The following is a 22956-nucleotide window of genomic DNA, read 5'->3' on the forward strand; positions in this document are numbered from 1 at the left end:
TTTCTGCGCCCTTCATGCAAAACTTTTACCATATTTTTTTCAACTGCTCTGCTTGGAATCTTTGTTCTCAGTTCTCACATTAGCAAGAGCTCAATGTACTTATCTTGGGTGACAAAGGACACGGTAACCGCACCACATGTATATACTATAACTTACTAATGTACAATGTAGAAATCACCTTTTTTTGTGTGTGATTGGTAAGGTCGAAATCATGTTGGGCATTGCTAGAAAATTACATGCCGACAACAATGTAAGGAAGCTCGGGTTACGCATCGGCATTCGTTCATATCCTTCCTCCCTTATGCGGAACACAACAGCAATTCATCATGTCCAATTAATATTACAAGCAATACTAAGAAATTAACCAGTTGAGTCTTCAATATTCAGATCATTGAAACAGAGTATGCCAGAACTGAAAATTTGTTATCTAAGATCTAAAAGTACAAATCAATGCCCTACTGATGTACCAAAAGGTTTTATAGGAACTAGGAAGTGAAGATGCAACTGACAACAAGTACCTCAAATTCTTTCAACTTTTGTTGTGACAGATAGAGTTCAAATGCACCATCACCATATAGAATTTTGGCTCCATGTCCAGATCTTTGATCTTTCTATACTTCCAACAGCTTCTTCATCGACCACAACAGCATCTATTTTGTCCTTCCCAGTTTCCAAATCTGGAATCTACAAATGTCCAATTAAAGTTCCATTAGAAAATGCAATTCTGTAATTTATTAAAGGAAAAATCAACAGAGCCGTGAATCTGTTTGTTGGTTATGTTAAGTTGACATGGAGATGTATGGAAGGATGGGCCTTTAGAATATCCACTACCACATTTATCATGATTCATGAGAAAAGCAAGTGTTCCCATTGAGCAGAAACATCATACCCGCTCATATTCAAAATATACGGCTGAAAATATGGAAACTTGCAAACAAAAATTTATGCATTGTGTGAATTGTGTATTTCATGACAAATTATTTGAGAGAGTACTGCAATACCTTCACTAACTCATTAGATATTAAACATGATACAATACAAGAGGGTAGTAGACAAAAACTCCAAAGATATTTTTAGGCTTAATAAGTAATTTTATAAGTACTGTTGTCTTCAATCTTCAATACTTCACAGGAAAAAAAAAAAAAACTCAAGCCATAGTTAGTACTACAGCTGCATTACTATTATATATATATATACACATCAACTTTTGAAGTCTGAATGTGAGGTACAAAATTAAATTGCATAATTATTATTTTCAGGGGTGCCTTGGCACCTCAAAATGCCATTGAATGAAAATACAGAACACTGTCATCAGATAGGAAGAAATAGTGTACCTCATACATGGCATCCATCAAAATATTCTCTAGCAAGGATCTTAATGAAGAGAGCTAGGTTCCTGTCACATGCAAGAATGGTGCTACTTACAATAACTCCAACTTAAGTTTGCAAATCCACATGTACACCCTTTAAATGGAACACCTGAAGAAAAAGAACAATTTTTTTTTTTTTTTTTTTTTTTAATTCAGAAGCCAGTAGCACCATGCAAGGAAAACCAACTCCTAGTCCAGGGTAGATAATCAAGGTAAACAATAATATATATATGAATGACAATAATCGGGAACTTATTGTAATATAATTAAGACTAATATACCACCCAAACCATCTTTCATTTTCTTGTATCTGACATCTATCTCCAATCATTCTAAGTAATGAGAAAATCCACAAAGTTCTAACAGCATGCAAGATAGGAAACATACCAGCACATACTTACCATGTCTAGAGTTGTTCTCAGGCTAAAACATGGCTAAGGCTAAGCTTCACAGGATACACATATGTGTATATTACATTCACAACTGTCAGAGTAACCAAAAGGACAAATAAAATACTACAAACACTCATTAATAGAGAACTATTTGAACAGTATACCTACCATATGATGGGATTTAATTCTTAAACAAGAATGCAAATTTTACATCAAATACATGTTTCTAAACTGAATAAAACAATAAATAACTTCCAACAAAAAGGGTTGTTCTGTTTACGTGGGATACACCTAGATAGGCGGAAGGGAGTTAAAATCAAATGCATATGAACCAAAAGAAATAAATCCATGCATATTTTATCAATTGAATTGAACTGGTCAATAATCCTTTTCCATTTCTAGTAGTGAGGGCAATACAATAATTTTCTATACATCAAACTAGGACTGAATTAAGCAAAACGCTTACAGAAAACCCCATCTGGCGTTTTATCAAACATCTTGTGCGCAAAGATATTCATTCATTCGACATAAATGTTAAAAAGACAAAGTCCTGAACAAGTTAACCGACACCATCCAACTTAAACACATTTTTAAGAGTTATTGTCAATCTTAGCAATCAAAAAGTCTTATTTCAAACATCAAATGTGCACCATTCTTTCTGCATCAAATGTCCAACTTAGTGAAAAGTCGCCCATTCCAAATTAGAAGAATCTGCCAATTTCCTCAACAGTTGAGTGCTTTCAAGTAAACTTAAAAGAAAAGGGGTTACCAGAAAATATGATTAACCTGATCAAACCCACCACTAACAAACAAAGTACTTATCTCAACCCCAAAACTATAGCTGCAGCAACTCGCATGGCCGGTGGTCGATTAAAATGATAAATAGGATACACTGGCATCATTCCTTGTGCTGGTCGATTAAAATGATAAATAGGATACACTTGCGAGTAGTGATCCCCTTAACGTACGACGCACCAGTGCTGTAGCTTAGCTTCTGTAAATTAAATCCTAATCATTAAGGAATTCTTTTTTACAGTTTTATTTCTCGCCTAATCGAATTGAACATTTATAATAATCATCAACTTTGGCATACGGATGTCGGCTTTTACCGGTTATAACCAATATCGGTAGTAGTAATGTACGTCAGAGAATACCTGAAACAAATAACACACATTATATTACTACTGGTGGCTCATTTTAGTTAATACAATTATTTACTTAACTATTCTGATTAATAAACTGGAGTCTGGCTTGCTTTTTTTTTGGTTCTTTGATAGAAAGGAGTCTGGCTTGCTGAACTAATCGATCGGTGTCCACCTCCCAAAAGATATCACCAATATAGCGCAATCTATACCAGAAGACCCATAATAAATAGCAAAATTGCGGCTTTGAATATACTTATTCAGATCTAGAACTCATAAATTCTGATTTTGAACTTGACAGATGAGCTTAGAAGTGCTTCAGAATGAAAGGATTAGAAAAGTATGTTCATTGTAACTCTTTTTATAGGGCTTGTTACTAAAGGAGCAAACTTTGTTCAGCAACTAGAAAACTTACCTTCTAAAACCATTTTTCAGGTGGTAGTTCACCATGTTAAGAATAAGAAAGACGATGAAGAAGACGACCAACCGAGGAGATCAAATAATACCAAGACATATTTGCGTTGGAAGAGTCGACACCTAGGTTTTGAAGGAGATAAAATGAAGTGTATTTGAGATGTTATGAGTTTATTTTTTCGTTCACTCTCTTTTTTTGCGAAAGTTTCTCTCTCTCAATTATAAAAAGTTTCCACGATTTTACTTATTGACGGTTCAAGTAAACACATAAAACGTAAACAGGTTGTGACGCTGTGACGCTTTTAGGTTGGCCAAGCCAAGTGCATTACATCTGCGTGCTATTGACAGTTATTTGGTTGCCTGTTGACAGTTCATTAAAAGAAGTGATAAGTCAGGGACTATGTCAACGTTCAACATAAAAAAAAAAAAAAAAAAAATAGTCCACAGAGGTGTTGACGGTTTAAGAAAAATTCGTCAATAAATCATCATATTTTCTTGATGTCTAAGTCATATGCGACATAATGTTGCAACAACCATCATAAAATTATAATATTTTTTTGACGTTGTGTCATATATGACATAATGTTGGAACATCCGTCATAAAAATATAGCCAAGACACCTATCTTGATGGTTTTCAACAAAACCGCCAAAATAGATAAAAAACAAGAGTCATAATATGTCTTTTTTTTAGTAGTATATATCAACTCTTCCGAATATATATTTTCAATTATCCCTACTCTCTTCTGTCTAAATTCATTAGGGTGATTCCATGCAGCGATCAACATTGCATGGTTACTAACTTGGAATATATCAACTCCACTCTGTATTTCCATTAGCAGATTATCAATTAATCTACTCTCCATAGTAAACAAAAATAAAATAAAACGCCGATGAATATTTCTGATGTAATGTATTTATAAGCTTTCCTTTTTGCAGTCAAATTTCGAAGAGGTCCATTTTGGGTAGCAAACTGGGTCTAGACTCCCGCCAAAGAATCCAAGATCCAAACCCATAAAGAAAAATCTCCCTTTCAGAGTAGTAGAATGTTACATAGTACTCACCTCAAAACTAACCCTCCTTCATTCATTCTCCACCAAACCACACTCTCCATTCTTCTTCCCATCACATTTCCTCCTTCCTCAAAACCCAAAATCACATCAAGTTCACAATCCACACTTGCTCCACAACTCCTTTTACCAACTCTCAAACCATAACCAAAACTGTCATCAAAAGAATAGCAGAAAAGCTTCAAATTCTTGGTTACATTCGACAACACAACACTTTAGAACCCCAAGTTGGTAATGGAACTGAAGGAGAGATTTTTTTTTACCATTTCCTCAACAGCTAGTTAGTAATAGAGTTGGTTATACTAAGGTCAATGATTAGTAGCATTCAATGATAAGAAACCTGATTTAGCGTCAAGGGGTACGACAAATAATACATATCTATAACAGTTTCAAAAGAAAATAAAAAGTTATATTAGTAGCTTCCAATATACACAACAAATATACACACAAATAATACAACTAAATTAAAGAAAAAAGAATTAATACCTGGTGGAGGAATTGGAAACTTCATATTTGGATTGCGCACAGCCTCACTCAAAACCCTTGAGTCATGGGCCACTCCTTCCCATCCAGCAACAGCATAGATGAACTTCATGTCAAAGTCACATACCGCAAGTACATTTTGCCAACATTCTTTACCACCTCTTCCACGAAATACAATTTCTTTCTCAGGTGGAACCACTGCTGGAATGAGCGTGTCATCCTATGCTCCGACTGCACCCTTGAACGGCCCTTCTCTAAGACGATGGTGATTTCTTATTTCACCCATTGGCTCGGTTCACGAAGGTGGCACTATCATTTCTTTTGAAAATTTTAGCATTGCCCATAGAACTTCATGAAAATACTTACTAATAGTATGTCCTGAATGCTGAAAAATCCATTTCAAATCCCGGTTCGAACAATTATGACTAATAGTTAAAAGAAACGGTTCACGAAGGTGGCACTATCATTTCTTTTGAAAATTTTAGCATTGCCCATAGAACTTCATGAAAATACTTACTAATAGTATGTCCTTAATGTTGAAAAATCCACTTCAAATGCCGGTTCGAACAATTATGACTAATAGTTAAAAGAAAAATCATCATCTTCTCTTCCACGTCGAGGTGCTTACTATTAGTTAAGTATCCTCTCTGACGAAAATGATCGCACAGTTGTGCGAAAGGTTGCTTCTCCATCCTAAAAGATTGGAAAAGTTGTGTTGAAGGACCATCCAAGAGTTGTTGCATTAAAGTTTTACCATTTATTGTGGAGATACACAATTTTTGTCGAAGTCTGCGTTGTCGAGGAACTTTTAGCTTAAGGACTAACACTAGTAGTAACATAATTAACAACAAAAAATCTTCACAATTGTCCATGATCCCTTCCACATCACATTGTTATTTCATTAAGCAAAACAAATAAGTTCTCATAGATAACCAAAAAGAACTGAGTTCATATAGATTATCCAACAACCAAATAGGTTTGGGACCTGCATAGGCCAATTTAGTAACAGTTATTGGTTTGGCCTTAATAAAAGTTACAATTAAGGTTACAATGGAAGATGGAACAACTCTTGTTGTGAAAAGGATAAAATATTGGAACATTTCCAGTGATGAATTTAAGCAGAGAATGGAAAAGGTGGACAAAGTGAAGCATCCAAATGTTTCACCTGCTATTGCCTTTTATTGTTCTAAGGAAGAGAAGCTCCTAGTCTATGAATACCAGCAGAATGGAAGTCTCTTCAGGCTTCTCCATGGTAAAATTATTGTCACATCATTTAACTAATTTCTAGTATTTTCCTACATTTACCTCCTGATAGATATTTTGCCTGTATTTTATTGGCAACATGACAACATCCCCATGCTACATAAGTCATAGGTCACATTTTTGTTACCGGCTTTAGCTTTTATTACATTTCAACGTGTATATTCAGGGTCTCAAAGCGGGGAAACATTTGACTGGGGTAGCAGGCTAAATATCACTGCTAGTGTTGATGATGATTTGGCCTTCATGCACGGGAATCATCTAGATGATGGGATTCCTCATGATAACTTAAAATCCTCGAACATTTTGTTCGACAAGCACATGGATCCATGCATCAGTGAATATGGACTAATGGTGGTAAACAGTCAAGATAGCTTATTTCTTGCCCATGGTGATGGTAACAAAATTGTGGACAACAGCAAAGACACACATAACAGTTTCAAGACACACAACAATTATTGACTACAATCAAAATACTATGTGTCTATCACAAATAAAACTAACTTCTCATCTGACAATGGAGTTCTAAATTCTAATTATTAAAACCAACAAAAGAAAAGGAAGGACAAAATCAAGAGTTGGTTACTGAGTAAACGAAAGTCACCTTCTCTTCCACTTCCTTTAATTGCACAAAAACCTTTTGATATTCCACATTGTTACAGAACTTCAACAAACATTTCTGGTGAACATCTGCGGGGCAAGTCCTCAAATTCCTTCAAAAGATCAAGAGTCTCCAAACATCTTAGTGTCGAATAATTATCCATCTCGGCCTTTTCAGCTAGTAAAACCTCCCTCTGAGCATTAGTACTTTTAAGTTGGTCTTTGATAAGATCAACAACTTCTTTTACATCTGGATCAGGTGTAGATGAAATTATTTTACGCTTCTTCTCCTTACTTTTTGCAATTAGCTTTTCCACTTGTTCTCCAATGGGAGTGTTATTGCTAAATTTTATTTCATTCCAATAGGAATCACCTTCATCAGTGGGACGATCTTTTGATTCACCTATATTGATAGTTTGACTTATAACATCACTATCAATGGGCATGCCATTCGCAGCAGGAGTTAGTTTACTCTCACCATTTGACAAAGTAGCTTCAAACAAGTTATACAATTTTTGTGCGTGAGGCAGTGGGTTTTTCCTATATTTTTCGTCCTTGGGATGCCTCTAGTAGTCAAAAAGATCAATGTTAAACATCAATAATTAAATTACATTTGAAAGTTCAGAGCCAAAAATAAGTGTTTGCTGTAAAGGTAATAATTGGGCATACCTTACATGTGTAGGAAATTTAGGGAGAATGATGTTATGACTGAGTTCGAATGATCGAACTGCCTACGTATCCAGTTCGCTGACGAACTGGAATCAAGTCAGTTCGTAGTTTGTATTGTAGAAAGTTGTATATTAGTTTTTCATGTATAGAGCACGATCTGTGCTCAGATGAAGTACAAATGGAGCGCGACCTACATCTCAGGTCAGTTCTATGTCCAGTTGCTAGAGCACGACCCACGCTCTTCTCCAATACAAACAGAGCGCGACCCGCGCCTCATGTTTCTCAAGCCACCGATTGTTTTGTTTCTATTTGTTGTAACCTCTATATAAAACAAATTGTAATCTCTTAGAATTCAATCAAGTAAATATAGAACTGAATTGAATTGAATCCACTGGTTCTACATGGTATTGGAGCCAAACCATTGAAATCCGCTGCGTATTACAACCATTAATCAAACCATCCTTGAATCTCAAACCCAATTTTTTTTTCCAAAACCTAAACCTAAAACCCAAATTTTTCATTTTTTTTCTGCAATGGCTGAATCTAACAACAATTCCTCAAACGTCATACATCACCACTACACCCCACAAGACAACTCCGCATTCCCAAAAACTATTTCATTATATGAGTCCAACTATACCATATGGGCTCTTCTCATGCGGATGCGTATTGGAGCAAGGGGAAAGATTGGTTTTTTTACTGGCGTAAAGGTTAAACCGGATATGACTTCGCCTAAATATGAAGCTTGGGCAACAAATAATGAAAAGGTGAAAAGTTGGCTTATTGATTCTATGGAGATTTCTCTTATGAATCGATATATTCGTCTTCCTATTGCGAAAGACATTTGGGAGGCTGTGGAGAAGACCTTCTATGATGACTCTGATGAAACTCGAATTTTTGAATTGAATACGAAGTGCTTTGAAGCGAAGCAGAATGGGAGACCTATTCCTTCCTATTACAACGAATTGGTGGCCATGTTCCAGGAGATTGATCAAAGGGTGACATCCCAGAATAACAGTGTTGCAGTTGTAGTTCATGATATGTCAACAATGACCAGATTGCGGGTTCATATGTTTTTACGTGGGCTAGATTCGAGAGTATGATCAGGTGCGTGGAGAGATTCTTCGCAAGGAACCTACATTTTCCTTAGAGCAAAGCTATGCTTACATTCGCAAGGTGCAATTGGAGAAACAGGCTATGGGGTGCTCTATATCAACTAAATCCTCTGTATTGGCTGTTCATAGCAAGACCATTACTCCACCCGGTTTCTCTGGTCCTTCACGCCACTCTAAAGGTAAATCCAATCCTTATGCAGATATAAAGTACATTGTTTATGGAGAATTAGGTCATAGAAAGGAGAGATGTTATGAAGTGATTGGTTATCCTGATTGGTGGGACTTTGCAAAGAGGCCACGAAAGAATATAAGTAAGGCTGCCATTGCTAATGCTGTGCATAGCCATCCAGACCATGCTTCGGCTAATGTAACTCAATCAGGTATGAATGGTAAGGTTATTTCAAATAGATGGATAATTGATTCAGGTGCATTTGACCATATGACAAATGACCCTAGCCTTGTGGAAAGTCTTAGAGATTCACCTTAAACCATTGTTTCTACTGCAGATGGTACTCCAACTCCGGTTAGCAGAGAATGTTCTATTGTGTTATCTAAAACCCTCACTCTTGAATCTGTCTTAGTTGTTCCATCCCTTGCTTATAACATATTGTCTGTTTGTCAAATCATTCTAGTACTTGCATGTACTGTGACGTTCTATCCATCCTTCTGTGTTTTTCAAGTCATTCTGACTCAACAAGTCCTTGGTTATGGTGTTAGAAGGGGGAAACTATACTATCTGGACTTGACAGAAACTGAAGAGAAACAAAAGAATTCTCTGGGGCAAGCTAATCAGGTCAATAGGGTCGAGAATGTAAAAGAAGTTGTGTGGTTATGGCATCGTTGGTTAGGTCATCTTTCGTTTAGTTATCTTAAGAGGTTGCAACCTCAGTCATTTTCAGTTGTTAGTGATTCTGAGTTTCATTGTGACATTTGTGAACTGGCCAAGAGCCACCGTATTTCATATTCACCAAGTATTAATAGATGTCCTGTTCCTTTTATGAAAATTCACTCTGATGTTTGGGGTCCTGCCAAAGTTTCTTCATTTTCTGGAGTTCGCTATTATGTGACCTTTATTGATGATTGCACTCGCATGACTTGGGTGTCATTACTAAAATACAAAAGTGATGTATATGGGATGTTTACTGTTTTTTACAAAATGGTGGCGACACAGTATTAACAATCTATTAGGGTCTTTCAGTCTGATAATGGTGGCAAATTTGTGAATGGCCTTATGTCCGAATTTTGTCGGTCAATTGGAATTCATTATCAAACCTCCAATTATAGTACCCCAACAAAATAGTTTAGCAGAACAGAAGAACAGGCAGTTGTTCTTGCTTTCTTGTTTGGCATGAATGTACCTTGATCCTATTAGGGTGAAGCAGTGAAATCAGCAGCCTATGTTATAAACCGTACTCCCTCACGGGTAATTGAGTTCCAGAATTCTTATCAGAAACTCCATACCCTTTTGTCCATCCTATCCATGCCTAACTTAGAGCCTCGGGTGTTTGGATGTACAGCTTATGTCCATATCCCACAACTAGAACAAAATAAACTTGATCCTCCTGCGAAGAAGTGTATTTTTGTGGGTTATGCCGAGTTTCAGAAAGGGTATAGGTGTTATGATCCAATTACTGACAAGGTGCATATATGCCTTGATGTCTCATTTCATGAATCTGACCTGTATTACTCAGGGGGAGTTTCCCAGTCTTCCCTTCAGGGGGAGAGTGACGGTGAAAGGAATCCTGATGTCTTTGGGGAATTGGAACACTTGGAGGAACGATTTGAAGTTCCTAAAGCAGACATTGATCCTGTAGCAGTAGAGACAGAAGCACATGATCCGGATGTATCTGAAACTGTAGTACACGACATTTCCCTTTCTACATCAATAACTGAATATCTTGATCAGAATTATCTGCCTCAGGTACATCCTATAACCGTTAATGAATCTGTTGGATTAGAAAGTCTTGAACCTAGACAATCACAAAGAAGGGAGTTCCTAAGAAACAATATGAACCAGACATCAAAGCCAATGCCAAATATCCTATAGCTAACTCTATGTCTAACCATAACCTTTCTGAGTCACATGCACTTGTCATAAATCAATTATCTATTGTATCTATTCCTAGTAATGTGCAGGATGCTTTGAAAGATCCAAAATGGAAGAAAGCAATGAATGAAAAATTGGAAGCCCTTCAAAAGAATGTAACATGGGAGGTAGTTGATATGCCTGTTGGAATGAAGACTGTTGAATGTCATTGGGTGTTTATTGTGAAGTTTAATGCAGATAGAACTATGTGAGATTGGTTGCCAAGGGATACACACAACGTTATGGAATTGATTATGAGGAGACTTTCGCACCTGTGGCAAAAATCAATATGGCCCGAATTTTAATTTCACCTGCAACAAATAAAGATTGGCCCTTGCACCAGCTTGATGTGAAGAATGCATTCCTAAATGGGAATTTGGAGGAAGAAGTATACAAGGATATGCCTCCAGGTGTGAAGAACCATCCCAAAGATGTTGAAAAGGTGTGTAAACTGAAGAAGGCTTTGTATGGCCTGAAACAATCTCCAAGAGCTTGGTTTGGAAGACTTACACAGTCAATGAGAGTTTTTGGGTACAAACAGATCAATTTTGACCATACCTTGTTTATCAAACACAAGGATGGTAAGATTACAGCTCTAATTGTGTATGTTGATGACATGATCGTTACAGGGGATGATCCGAAGGAAATAAATGAATTGCAGAAGTATTTTTTGAAAGAATTTGAAATGAAGGATATAGGACAACTGAAGTATTTTCTGGGTATTGAAGTTGCAAGGTCTAAAATGGGGATTTCACTCTCACAGAGGAAGTATGTCCTAGATTTGCTTGCTGAAACAGGAATGTTGGATTGCAAACCAATGGAGACACCCATTGAGATGAATCATGGACTCATCATTCATCCTGATCAAGTTCCTACTGATAAAAGAAGGTATCAGCATCTTGTAGGAAGGTTAATTTATCTCTCTCATACTAGACCTAATATTGCTTATACTGTGAGTGTGGTTAGTCAGTTTATGCATTGTCCTAGTGAAGAACATATGGATGCAGTCTCTCGTATCTTGAAGTATTTGAAGAAGGCACATGGCAACGATTTACTGTTTGGAAAGTATGATGTATTGGACATTGTCGGATACACAGATGCAGATTAGGCTGGTGATAAAACTGATAGACGTTCTACATCAGGATATTTCACTTTTGTCGGTGGAAATCTTGTAACTTGGTGTATTAAGAAGTAGAAAGTTGTTGCCAGATCGAGTGCAGAAGTTGAATTTCGAGGTATGGCACAGGGAGTATGTGAATTGTTATGGATCCGTACTATCTTGATGAAATTGGGCTTCAAGCTTCAAAAGCCTATGGATTTACATTGTGATAATCAAGTCGCCATTCAAATTGCACATAACCCAGTTCAGCATGATCGAACAAAGCATGTGGAGGTTGATCGTCATTTTATTAAAGAAAATCTTGATAGGAAGGTTATTCATTTTCCGTTCTTAACCTCAGAGGAGCAATTAGCTGATGTTCTTACCAAAGGTGTATCTCACAAGGTGTTTAACAGCTCAGTTGACAAGTTGGGCATGATTGACATCTATGCACCAACTTGAGGGGGAGTGTAGAAAGTTATATATTAGTTTTTCATGTATAGAGCGCGACCTGCGCCTCAGGTCAGTTCTATGTCCAGTAGCTAGAGCGCGACCCGCGCCTCGTGTTTCTCAAGCCACCAACTATTTTGTTTCTATTTGTTGTAACCTCTATATAAAACAAATTGTAATCTCTTAGAATTCAATCAAGTAAATATATAACTGAATTGAATTGAATCCTCTGGTTCTACACGTATTAGAATTTGGTGATCGAATGATCGATGGTGAATTAAGAGAAGATGGAAAGTGGAGAAGAAGTATAGAATTCTCCTCCCCTTGTTAGAGAGTGGAGAGAAAATATATCGAATTCCCTCCCCCCTTTGGTGGTCCATTCATATCAATTGAATGAGATCCACTTTTGTTGCTCCATTCATTGGTGATATTTAGTATTGCATTGATAGCTATGCATGCTTTCATGTTCATTTTGTAACCATTTGGTAACTCATGACTCTTGAGATGACCAATTGAAATGATCCAATAAGTTAGTCTCAAGATATGATTAATAGCTATGACACGTGTCACAAATATATTGATGACAATATATGTCCCTCACACAGCCCCTTCTCGTTAGGTCGTGCTTCCGTAAGAATGATCTGACGAGAGAAATTATTTGAGACATGTCCAAGTGGAACAGTGAGCGTTCTGCTCTAGTGAGCATAGGTCTAGGGCCCTTAGTGCTTAAGTAAGCGTTCTGCTCGAGTGAGTGTAGGTCAAGGGACCATTTAGCACTTATATAAGCGTTCTACTCCAGTAGGTCAAGGGACCTTTTAGCGCTTATGTAAGCGTTTTGCTCCAGTAGGTCAAGGGACCTTTTAGTACTTATGTAAGCATTCTGCTCCAGTAGGTCAATGGACCTTTTAGCGCTTGTGTAAGTGTTCTGCTCTAGTAGGTCAAAGGACCTTTTAGCACTTATGTAAGTGTTCTATTCCAGTAGGTTAATGGACCTTTTAGCGCTTATGTAAGTGTTCTGCTCTAGTGAGCGTACGTCGAGGGACCATTTAGCGCTTATGTAAGTGCTCTGCTTAAGTGAGCGTAGGTCAAGGGACCATTTAGCACTTATGTAAGTGCTCTGCTCCAGTAGGTCAAGGGACCTTTTAGCGCTTATATATGTAAGCGTTCTGCTCGAGTGAGCGTTTTGCTCAAGTGAGTAATGTGGCCCATGGGAGCTTGGTGCTCTTAGAGAGCGTTCTGCACTTAGTTGATCCTAGAAATGTAAGTCCTCAACTAATGAGAGGTGTTGAGCTATGTAGCCTGTGGGCTATATAGCCCTGAGCTCGAGTGAACGTTTAGTCATTCAGAACGTTTGAGCTTTGGAGAGCGTTTGAGTTCGTTTGAATGTATTGCTCTTAGAGAGGGTTCTGCACTTAGTTGACCCTAGAAATATAGGTCTCTAACTAGCGAGAAGTGTTAAGGCTAAGTAGCCTGTGAGCTCGAGTGAGCGTTTTGCTGTAGAGAACGTTTTAGCTCTATGGAGCGTTTGAGTTTGAGTGAGTGTTATGTTTTGGAGATGCAGTTAAGCTAGTCTTGAATTGGCGTGACTATAGTTAGCCCCAATTTTGGAGCTTGATTGACCTGTAAAAAATGCGAGCTAGCACCAAAGAGTTAGTACGAACTAACATTAGTAATTTTGGAGATGCATGGAGCATAATAACTGAATTGAACATGTTTAGATGGCAATAATGAGCCCCAGTCTGAAGATGGTTATGGCTAGCCCCCAGTGTGCATTGGAGCTTGATTGACCTTCACTAGATCGAATTGCACGTATGCTGTTGTGAGCCCCAGTTCGATCAGCGTGTAGCTAGCCCCTAGTTCTTGTTGTAAGACGACCTTTTCAAAAAACTTCAAGCTCAAAAGAGACTCAAATTCGGATGAGTGGTAGCCCTTGTTAGATTCTGACCAATGCCATCTCTGAGCTGGCGAGGTCGATCCATGCGCTTTTGTTGGCCTCTAATTTAAAGTTCGAGCGACCTATCATGGGTTGATAGCATGACCGACGACAACCTCCAACATATTGATCTATAATAGATTGAGCTACACCATGAAACAACAGTAGTAGACTCGAATTGCGAGGTAGCGCTGGACGAAGAATTGACCGGATCAATTGCTAGATAGTGATTCGTAGAACTGGTCATAGTCTCGAATTTGCAAGATCTGCGAGATCGCATTATGTAAGAATTGAAATGGTACAACGGTAGCACTGTCGTAGTCATGAAATAGCATGCTCATTCTTATTCCTGCACCAAAAAATGGTAGACTCCCAACTGGTGTGAGTGTTGATGCGATACGATTGAGAATGATAAATTGGAATATAATAAGAATTAGTGAAGCCAGCCAAATTTCTTGGCTTCTTAACGGAGTTGACTCGTCATGCTGATCTCTTTTAGGAAGAGAGCAAATAGGATATATATGACCATTAAGATTGATCAAAGAACAATAAATACTTGGCGAGGTCGACCAATTATTTGTCGAGGTCGACAAAGCTTCGCCCGTGAAATTTTCTCCAGTAATAGTTAGAATGCTATTTGCAGAATTAGATTTTACGATACTGCACAGACACTCTGTTAAGCACAACAAAATATTGCAGCGAACAAAAGTAGCACGTAAGGCATATATGGTGCGAGTTGCGCGTAACGGAAACCAAAACTAAATATAGTGAGATTTGATGGCAACGGTTTCTGTCAAGCTTCCTTGTAAGTATTAATAGCAATGATGTCACGAGAAATAATTGCAAATTAAAATGGTCCAAATCTTAACTTACAAAAGTGATACTTGAAAATGACAAAAGTATTAATAGCAAAGCATAGGCCAATGAAGGCACTGATCACGCACGTGCATGAGATCCAAAATATCTCGTAACTTCGTAAGCTCGTGTACTATTACTGATCATGTGAGCATGTCTTGTCCGTTCTCTGGTTCCTAGCCCAAGCCCAAGGGCAGTAGCTGACATTGTTGAATTAGCCGACAGAAGAAGCGAAAGGTATTCTGATTTAAGTTCGCCCAATTCTCGCTCTAAAGGCTAAGCCCTTCTTTTTGAGAAATAGGCATTTTGGAGTTGAGCGGCTGATATAAGGAGGTTGGCTAGAGATTATCTAATGCCTCTACATGAGACAAGTCACCACATATTATTAGAAGTTGTACTTCACATCATAGTGAAGAGCGTGACCTGCACTCAACCAAAGCTTGATAGAGCGCGACCTACGCCCATGCCTTAACGAGAGTCCAGTAGATATAGCGCATGCAAAGCGCGACCTGCGCTCGTCCAAGGCTCAACCCGAGCGCACCCCGCGCCTCGCATATAATTTAGAACCGATTGCTTTAGTTTTAGTTCTCTATTTAGAACTTGTAATCTATATATAAACAATTGTAATCTCCTTAGAAATTAATCAAGTAAATATTCTCAAATCTCTCTCTCTCTAATTTATCATGGCATCAGCCTAATATTGATCCAAACCCTAACCCTAACCTCTATCAGCTTCCGCCTCCTCTCAATTCTCAATGACCGACGCCTCCACTCCCAATAATGACTCTCCTCGAGATTTTGATGATCCTTTCTTTGTCCACCACTCTGATAGCCTCACAGCTATCCTCGTATCTCCTCTGTTATCAGGGGACAATTATCCGACTTGGTTACGGTCTATCTCTAGAGCCCTTCGAGCAAAAAATAAGTTTGGTTTTGTCGATGGCTCTATAACTCCTCCCAGCACTCCCAAAGAAAAATTCAAGTGGTCGCAATATGATGACCTTGTTGCTTCATGGATTCTCAATTCTGTTACTCCAGATATCCGTGGCAGCATCCTCTATGCCGACTCTGCATCCGAAATCTGGGAAGATCTAGGTGATCGTTTTTCACAAACTAATGCACCCAAGGTTTTTCAACTGAAGGATTTTCTCACTCTTCTCAAGCAAGACAATCGTCCAGTATCTGTTTATTTCACTTTGCTTGAATCTTTCTGTGATGAATTAAGTTCTTTATCTACTATGCATGTTTGTACTTGTGGTCTTGCATCTATTTTTGCCAAAGAGGTTGAAGACAGTCGTTATATGAAATTCATGCAAGGCCTAGATGCTCATTTTCAATCCATCCACAGTCAAATTCTCTTGATGGATCCTTTTCCTCGTATGTCCAAGATTTATTCTTTAATCCGACAAGAGGAGAAGCAACAAGAGATTCATGCACTCTCTCTTCCTTCTGCTCCAGATGATGTTGCCCTGAGTACTCACTTTCAGAAGACCAACTGGGCTTCTTCTTCTAAATCAGGTCCGTCTAAACCTCCACAGCAGCCTGGTGGTTTGCAATAGCCTCGAGCGCACACGCCCTCAGATACAGGGCCACCAGAGCGCACACACGCTTGTCCATTCTACAACCATTGTAATCGAGTTGGACATCATATTGGTACATGTTACAAACTGCATGGTTATCCACCTAAGCCTGCTCAGGCTAATTCGGTTGCTACAGACTCCAATTCTCCTGTTTTCTCCATAGAATAATACAACCAACTTCTCAGTTTGCTTGATTCAAGTAGTATCTCTTCATAAGCAAACCTAACAGGTATATCTCTCTCGTGTTTTTCTAAATCCATATGGATCATTGACTCTGGTGCTACCAATCATGTATGTTCATCATTACATCTGTTTTCTCATTATCATACTTGTTTAACACATTCTACTCTTAAACTTCCAGATGGAACAGACCATTTAATTACTCATGTTGGTAGTGTTATTCTCTCTCCCCTTTTGCATCTTGACAACGTTTTGTTTGTTCCCACCTTTCATTTTAACTTGCTTTCCATTAGTGAACTAGTCAAATCTCACCCTATCTCTGTCACGTTCACTAATGATTCTTGCCTTTTTCAGGACCAGTTAATGAAGGAGAAGATTGGATTGGGACGGCTTAATGGGGGACTATACCATCTCTAACTAGTTTCCGTTTGCTCATCCCACAACTCCACCACAAATAATTTATGGCATTATTGCCTAGGACATCTATCTTCCACGCCTTTGCAGATTTTAGCTAAGCAGTTTCCTTTCGTTTCTAGTTCCAATAATGCTACTTGCACTGTATGTCCGCAAGCTAAGCAAACGCGTTTATTTTTTTCTCATAGTTCAATAAAAACTATTAGACATTTTCAAATGATTCATTGTGACATTTGGGGTCCTTTTCATTTAGCATCATATTCCAATGCTCGTTTTTTCTTAACTATTGTCGATGATTTTAGTCGTGCTACATGGATTTATCTTATGACTGTCAAATCTGAAACTGCCATGCATTTACAATTCTTTTTTGCCATGGTTCATACTCAATTTCATTCTATAATATATTCACTCATATCTGGCCATGACAACATTGATGACAATTTTTATGAAATCCAAGTCCTTCGATCCGACAATGGATTTGAATTTATATCCCATAACATATATGCAACAATTCTTTTCAAAACATGGGGTAATTCACCAACGTAGTTGTGTTGCTACTCCCCAACAAAACACTGTTGTTGAAAGAAAATATCGTCACTTACTCAACGTTGCACGAGCATTACGTTTTCAAGCTCATCTCCCATTATCCTTCTGGGGTGAATTCATTCTCACCGCATGCTATCTCATTAATAAAATCCCTAGCACCTTGTTAAATGACAAATCACCTCATGAGCTTTTATTTACAACACTTCCCACTCTTGCTCATCTTCGTGTTTTTGGTTGTTTATGTTTTGCTCACAACACTTTCATTAAAAATAAGTTTGATCACCGCGGGAAACCTGACATCTTTATTGGTTATCCTTATGCTCAAAAAGGCTATCGCATTTATGATTTATCTTCCAAGAAAATTTATATTTCCCGTGACGTGATTTTCCATGAGACTGTATTCCCCTATCAACATTTATCTTCCCCCCATCACATCTTCTCGTTTATCCCTTACCCATCCCAGACAATGAAACCTTCAACATTCAATCATCTAATGTAATTCCAATGGACGGAGTGCGCCCGCGCCCTGCTCCAGCCCAAATCGAGCACGACCCGCGCTCTCTTCTTCCTGACAATCTTCCCGCTCCTACAGCCCCGTCACCCACACTTTTGGAAGACCCTCAGCCATCACACCTCAATCCTCCTATCTCACCTCGATCTACTAGAGTGCGACAACCCCCACTACTCCTCATCAAAGATTATCACTGTCCTACTCGCACCAAGGCACCTACAGTCCCTCGTTCGGCCAACCTCCTCCAATCGGACTCTAAGGTAACACGGTCTTCCACTCCATACCCTATGGCTTTCTATGTTTCTGACACTAACTTTCCTACTTGTCATAAATCTTTTTTGTCTAAAATATCTTCTTCAGTTGTTCCTACATCCTTTTCTCAAGCTATCAAAATTCCAGAATGGATAGCTGCTATGGCTCTTGAAATTGTAGCTTTGGAACAAAATAACATATGGACTATTGTTCCGTCATCCTCTCATCATAAGCCTATTGGTTGTAAATGGGTTTTCAAGATTAAATATCATTCAGATAGTTCTATTGAACGTTACAAAGCTCGTCTTGTTGCCAAGGGTTACAATCAGATTGAAGGCCAAGACTATCATGACACTTTTACACCCGTTGCAAAATTAGTCACTGCTTGATTACTTCTCTCCATTACTGCTATCAGACATTGGACTCTTCATCAGCTGGATGTCCACAATGCCTTTCTCCAAGGTGATTTGGATGAAACTGTTTATATGACATTACCTCCTGGATTCACCAAATAGGGGGAGAACAGGATATGTCGCCTCAATAAGTTCTTATATGGATTCAAGCAAGCTTCTCGGCAATGGTTTGCCAAACTATCTACTACTCTTATCACTGCCGACTTCACTCAGTCTAAGTCTGATTATTCTCTATTCACAAATATTTGTGGTTATGATTCTACATTTGTTCTTGTATATGTGGATGACATTCTGATCATAGGCAACAATCCATCTCTCATTCAGAACTTGAAGCAATTTTTAGAAGCAAAGTTCTATATCAAGGACTTAGGACGTCTAAAATATTTCTTGGGCATCGAGGTTGCTCATTCCAAAGAAGGATTATTTCTTACACAGCGCAAATGTCTTTTGGACATTCTGTCTGATTGTGGTACCACTGGTGGTCGTATTTCTGAGTTCCCTATGGAACAAAATATCAACCTACATACCGATGAAGGCACATTACTTTAGGATCTTACTGTCTATCGTCGCTTGATTGGGCATCTCTTATATCTCACAGTTACACGTCCAGATATCACATATTCTATTAATTATCTCAGCCATTTCATGCAGTCCCCATGGACTCCACATCTAGATGCTGCTCATTGTATACTCCGCTACCTTAAAGGTTCGATCAACAAAGGGATTCTCTTATCTGCTAATAGTTCTTTACATATCTCTGGTTTTTGTGACTCTGATTGGGCTGGCAGCCTTGTCACTCGTCGTTCTACTAGTGGTTATTGCACTTTTCTTGGTTATAGCCCTATCTCCTGGAAAACGAAGAAACAGAGCACTGTATCCCGTTTTTCTGCTGAAGCCGAATATCGTTCCATGGCTACCCTAGCATGTGAACTTCAATGGTTGAAGTATCTTCTCTCTGACTTAGGCATCTCTCATCCTTCTCCGATGAACATGTTCTATGACAATCAAGCCACCCTTCATCTCTCTTAAAATCTAGTTTTTCATGAACGAACGAAGCATATCGAATTGGATTGTCATTTCTTACGCGACAAGATACAGGCCAAGTTACTATCTCCTACGTTCGTTCCATTCTCAGATCAGGTGGCTGTCGCCTTCACTAAACCTCTCGGCAAGGACACCTTTTTTAGATTAATTCGCAAGTTGGGAGTTCTTGATATTCACTCTCCAACTTGAGGGGGAGTATTAGAAGTTTTTCTTCACGTCATAGTGAAGAGCGCGACCTGCGCCCATGCCTTGACGAGAGTCCAGTAGATATAGCGCATGCAGAGCGCAACCTGCGATCATCCAAGGCTCAACCCAAGCGCACCCCGCACCTCGCGTATTATTTAGAACCGACTGTTTTAGTTTTAGTTCTCTATTTAGAACTTGTAATCTCTATATAAACAATTGTAATCTCCTTAGAAATTAATCAAGTAAATATTCTCAAATCTCTCTCTCTCAAATTTATCACATATGTTGTTGCAATTGCGACTATACTAATTTCTTTGATTAATCTCATAATCATGAGAAATAATGCTTAAGATGAGGAATGTTCATCAGGTCGCTATAGATTTGAACTGAAACGTTGTTTGTAGTCTAGACATAGTTTCCCATCTTATGGTAAGTGTGATTACCATGTGCTGCTATATTATAGAGTCATGGCAGTTCTTTAAAAAAAAAGTGATGACGAGAAAGCGGTAAAGTGAGACAAGGAATCAATTTGCTTATCTGATTAGCAAGGCAGTTATATGGTTGCTAACTTCCATGAGTAGTCCATCCATGACTTTTCACCGACGCTTCATGGGCTTGGAAACAAAAGTTTGTGTTGAGAATTAATATCAAAGTAGATTGAATTTTCAAGAAATTCAATCCACATACGGCGCCAATGTAAAGGTAATAATTGGGCATACCTTACATGTATAGGAAATTTAGGGAGAATGATGTTGTGACTGAGTTCGAATGATCAAACTGTCTACGTATCCAGTTTACTGACGAACTGGAATCAAGTCAGTTCGTAGTTCGTATTAGAATTTGGTGATCGAATGATCGATGATGAATTGAGAGAAGATGGAGAGTGGAGAAGAAGTATTGAATTCTCCTCCCCTTGTTAGAGAGTGGAGAGGAAATATATCGAATTCCCTCCCCCTTTGGTGCTCCATTCATTGATGATATTTAGTATTGCATTGATGACCATTTTGTAACCATTTGGTAACTCATGACTCTTGAGATGACCAATTGAAATGATCCAATAAGTTAGTCTCAAGATATGATCAATGGCAATGACACGTGTCACAAATATATTGATGACAATATATGTCCCCCACACTTGCCTTGATGACTTCATCCCACTTTTCTTGTGGCCAATCCAGTTCTCCAATTACCGCATTGAAACCATGCCCACTCCTTCCAACGCAAGCAATCCAAGCATTATACTTTTTCTTCAAGTGGTTCCAATGATTTTTAAGAAACTTTTGATCAAATTCAATTTCATGAGTCGAATACTTCGTACTGAGTTCTTCCTTTAAACAGTTCCACAAAACATCCTTAAGGGACGTTCCTTTATATCCCGCTCGTGCTGCCTCCTCCAAACAAATTCTAATGAAATCGGCATTGAGCCAAGAGATTTCTTCCCATGGTTTTTTGGTTTTTTGAGATGACATGATCTATAAAAAACATAAATAAAAATAAAATCGAAAATATACGTGAACGGTCGGCGATTAACTAGTTGAACTTTTGTTGTAGGAAACATAAACAAGCATCATATAGTACTATGACAATAAAAAGTGTTCGATAAAATCAGAAAAAAGAAATATGCATGCACCTAGCTTGATATACACAATAGACTACTATGTATCAAAACAGTATCACAAAGAGCATACCAAGTAAAAGGTTATCTGGTTATGTACAAGCATAGTCCACTGTAACTAACGCATAACACCTCTAAAGCTTGACTTTATTTTGTGTTTGATTATCTTCCAGTTTACAACACCCAAGGTTTTAAAAGTACAACAACTGATCTAAAAAAATCACTACTATATATCACATAATAAATGAAATCATATAAAATGAGAAGAAGCAAAACAAATAAAAAGATAACTAGAAGAAACCATTACCTTCTTATTCTTATTAGCCGTATCCACTCTCTAGCAATAATCCTAAACCATTCAACTTCAAGGAATATTTAGTTTTTATATGCGTCCATGGGTAGTTATGTAATTTTATGTCTAATCCTAACTTATAAGTTGGTGTAAGTAGGATTTTCTCGCTTACAACTTTCGGCCCTACTTATAAGTTTTTTTTTACCGTTGGCTACTTATAAGTGGGAAAAAACAAATGGGTAAAAACAAGTGGTCCACCACTTACAAGTGCTTATAACTGGTCTAGCACTTATAAGTAGGAAAAACAAACACCCCCTAAGAGTTTCTATTTTGGGTAGCAAACTGGGCCTGGACTCCCACCAAAGAATCCAAGATCCAAACCCATAAAGGAAAATCTCCCTGTAGAGTAGTAGAATGTTACAGAGTACTCACCTCAAAACTAACCCGCCTTCCTTCATTCTCCGCCAAACCACACTCTCCATTCTTCTTCCCATCACATTTCCTCCTTCCTCAAAACCCAAAAACACATCAAGTTCACTATCCACACTTGCTCCACAACTCCCTTTACCAACTCTCAAACCATAACCAAAACTGCCATCAAAAGAATAGCAGAAAAGCTTCAAATTCTTGGTTACATTCAACAACACAACACTTTACAACCCCAAGTTGGTAATGGAACTGAAGGAGAGATTTTTTTTACCATTTCCTCAACAGCTGGTTAGTAATAGAGTTGGTTATACTAAGGTCAATGGTTACTAGCATTCAATGATAAGAGACCTGATTTAGCGTCAAGGGATACGACAAAGTAGAGAAATACTTGTCCATCATACACTGAAAAACAAATCTGTCATACTAGTAACGACTAGTTTATATATTATGAGGCATTTGACAAAAGCACCTTCACACATTCCTTGTTTTGCAAGTTTAGTACCTAGTAGTCAGGCTTAAATATATGTATTTATATATATGCGTCAGGACTCAGGATAG

General features: G+C 38.1%; 1 long non-coding RNA gene across 5 annotated transcripts; it reads right to left on the reverse strand.

Annotated features, from left to right (window-relative positions):
• Positions 1-280: 280 nt before the first annotated feature.
• LOC147497997 (uncharacterized) lies at positions 281-22714 on the reverse strand. Of its 5 annotated transcripts, none has more exons than XR_015195346.1 (5): positions 22402-22714; positions 4873-7295; positions 1772-2916; positions 1335-1479; positions 281-684 (listed from the first exon to the last, which is right to left on the reverse strand). It is a non-coding gene; the product is annotated as an uncharacterized LOC147497997 (long non-coding RNA). The 5 variants fall into 5 exon arrangements; XR_015195347.1 differs by lacking the exons at positions 4873-7295; positions 22402-22714 and adding exons at positions 2986-3110; positions 3320-3598 and having other exon boundaries at positions 286-684; positions 1758-2916; XR_015195343.1 differs by lacking the exons at positions 4873-7295; positions 22402-22714 and adding exons at positions 2986-3110; positions 3320-3596 and having other exon boundaries at positions 288-684.
• Positions 22715-22956: the final 242 nt, after the last annotated feature.

The sequence above is a fragment of the Coptis chinensis genome, chromosome 5 (genome assembly GCF_015680905.1).
Source record: "Coptis chinensis isolate HL-2020 chromosome 5, ASM1568090v1, whole genome shotgun sequence".
In the NCBI taxonomy this organism is placed as follows: Eukaryota; Viridiplantae; Streptophyta; class Magnoliopsida; order Ranunculales; family Ranunculaceae; genus Coptis; species Coptis chinensis.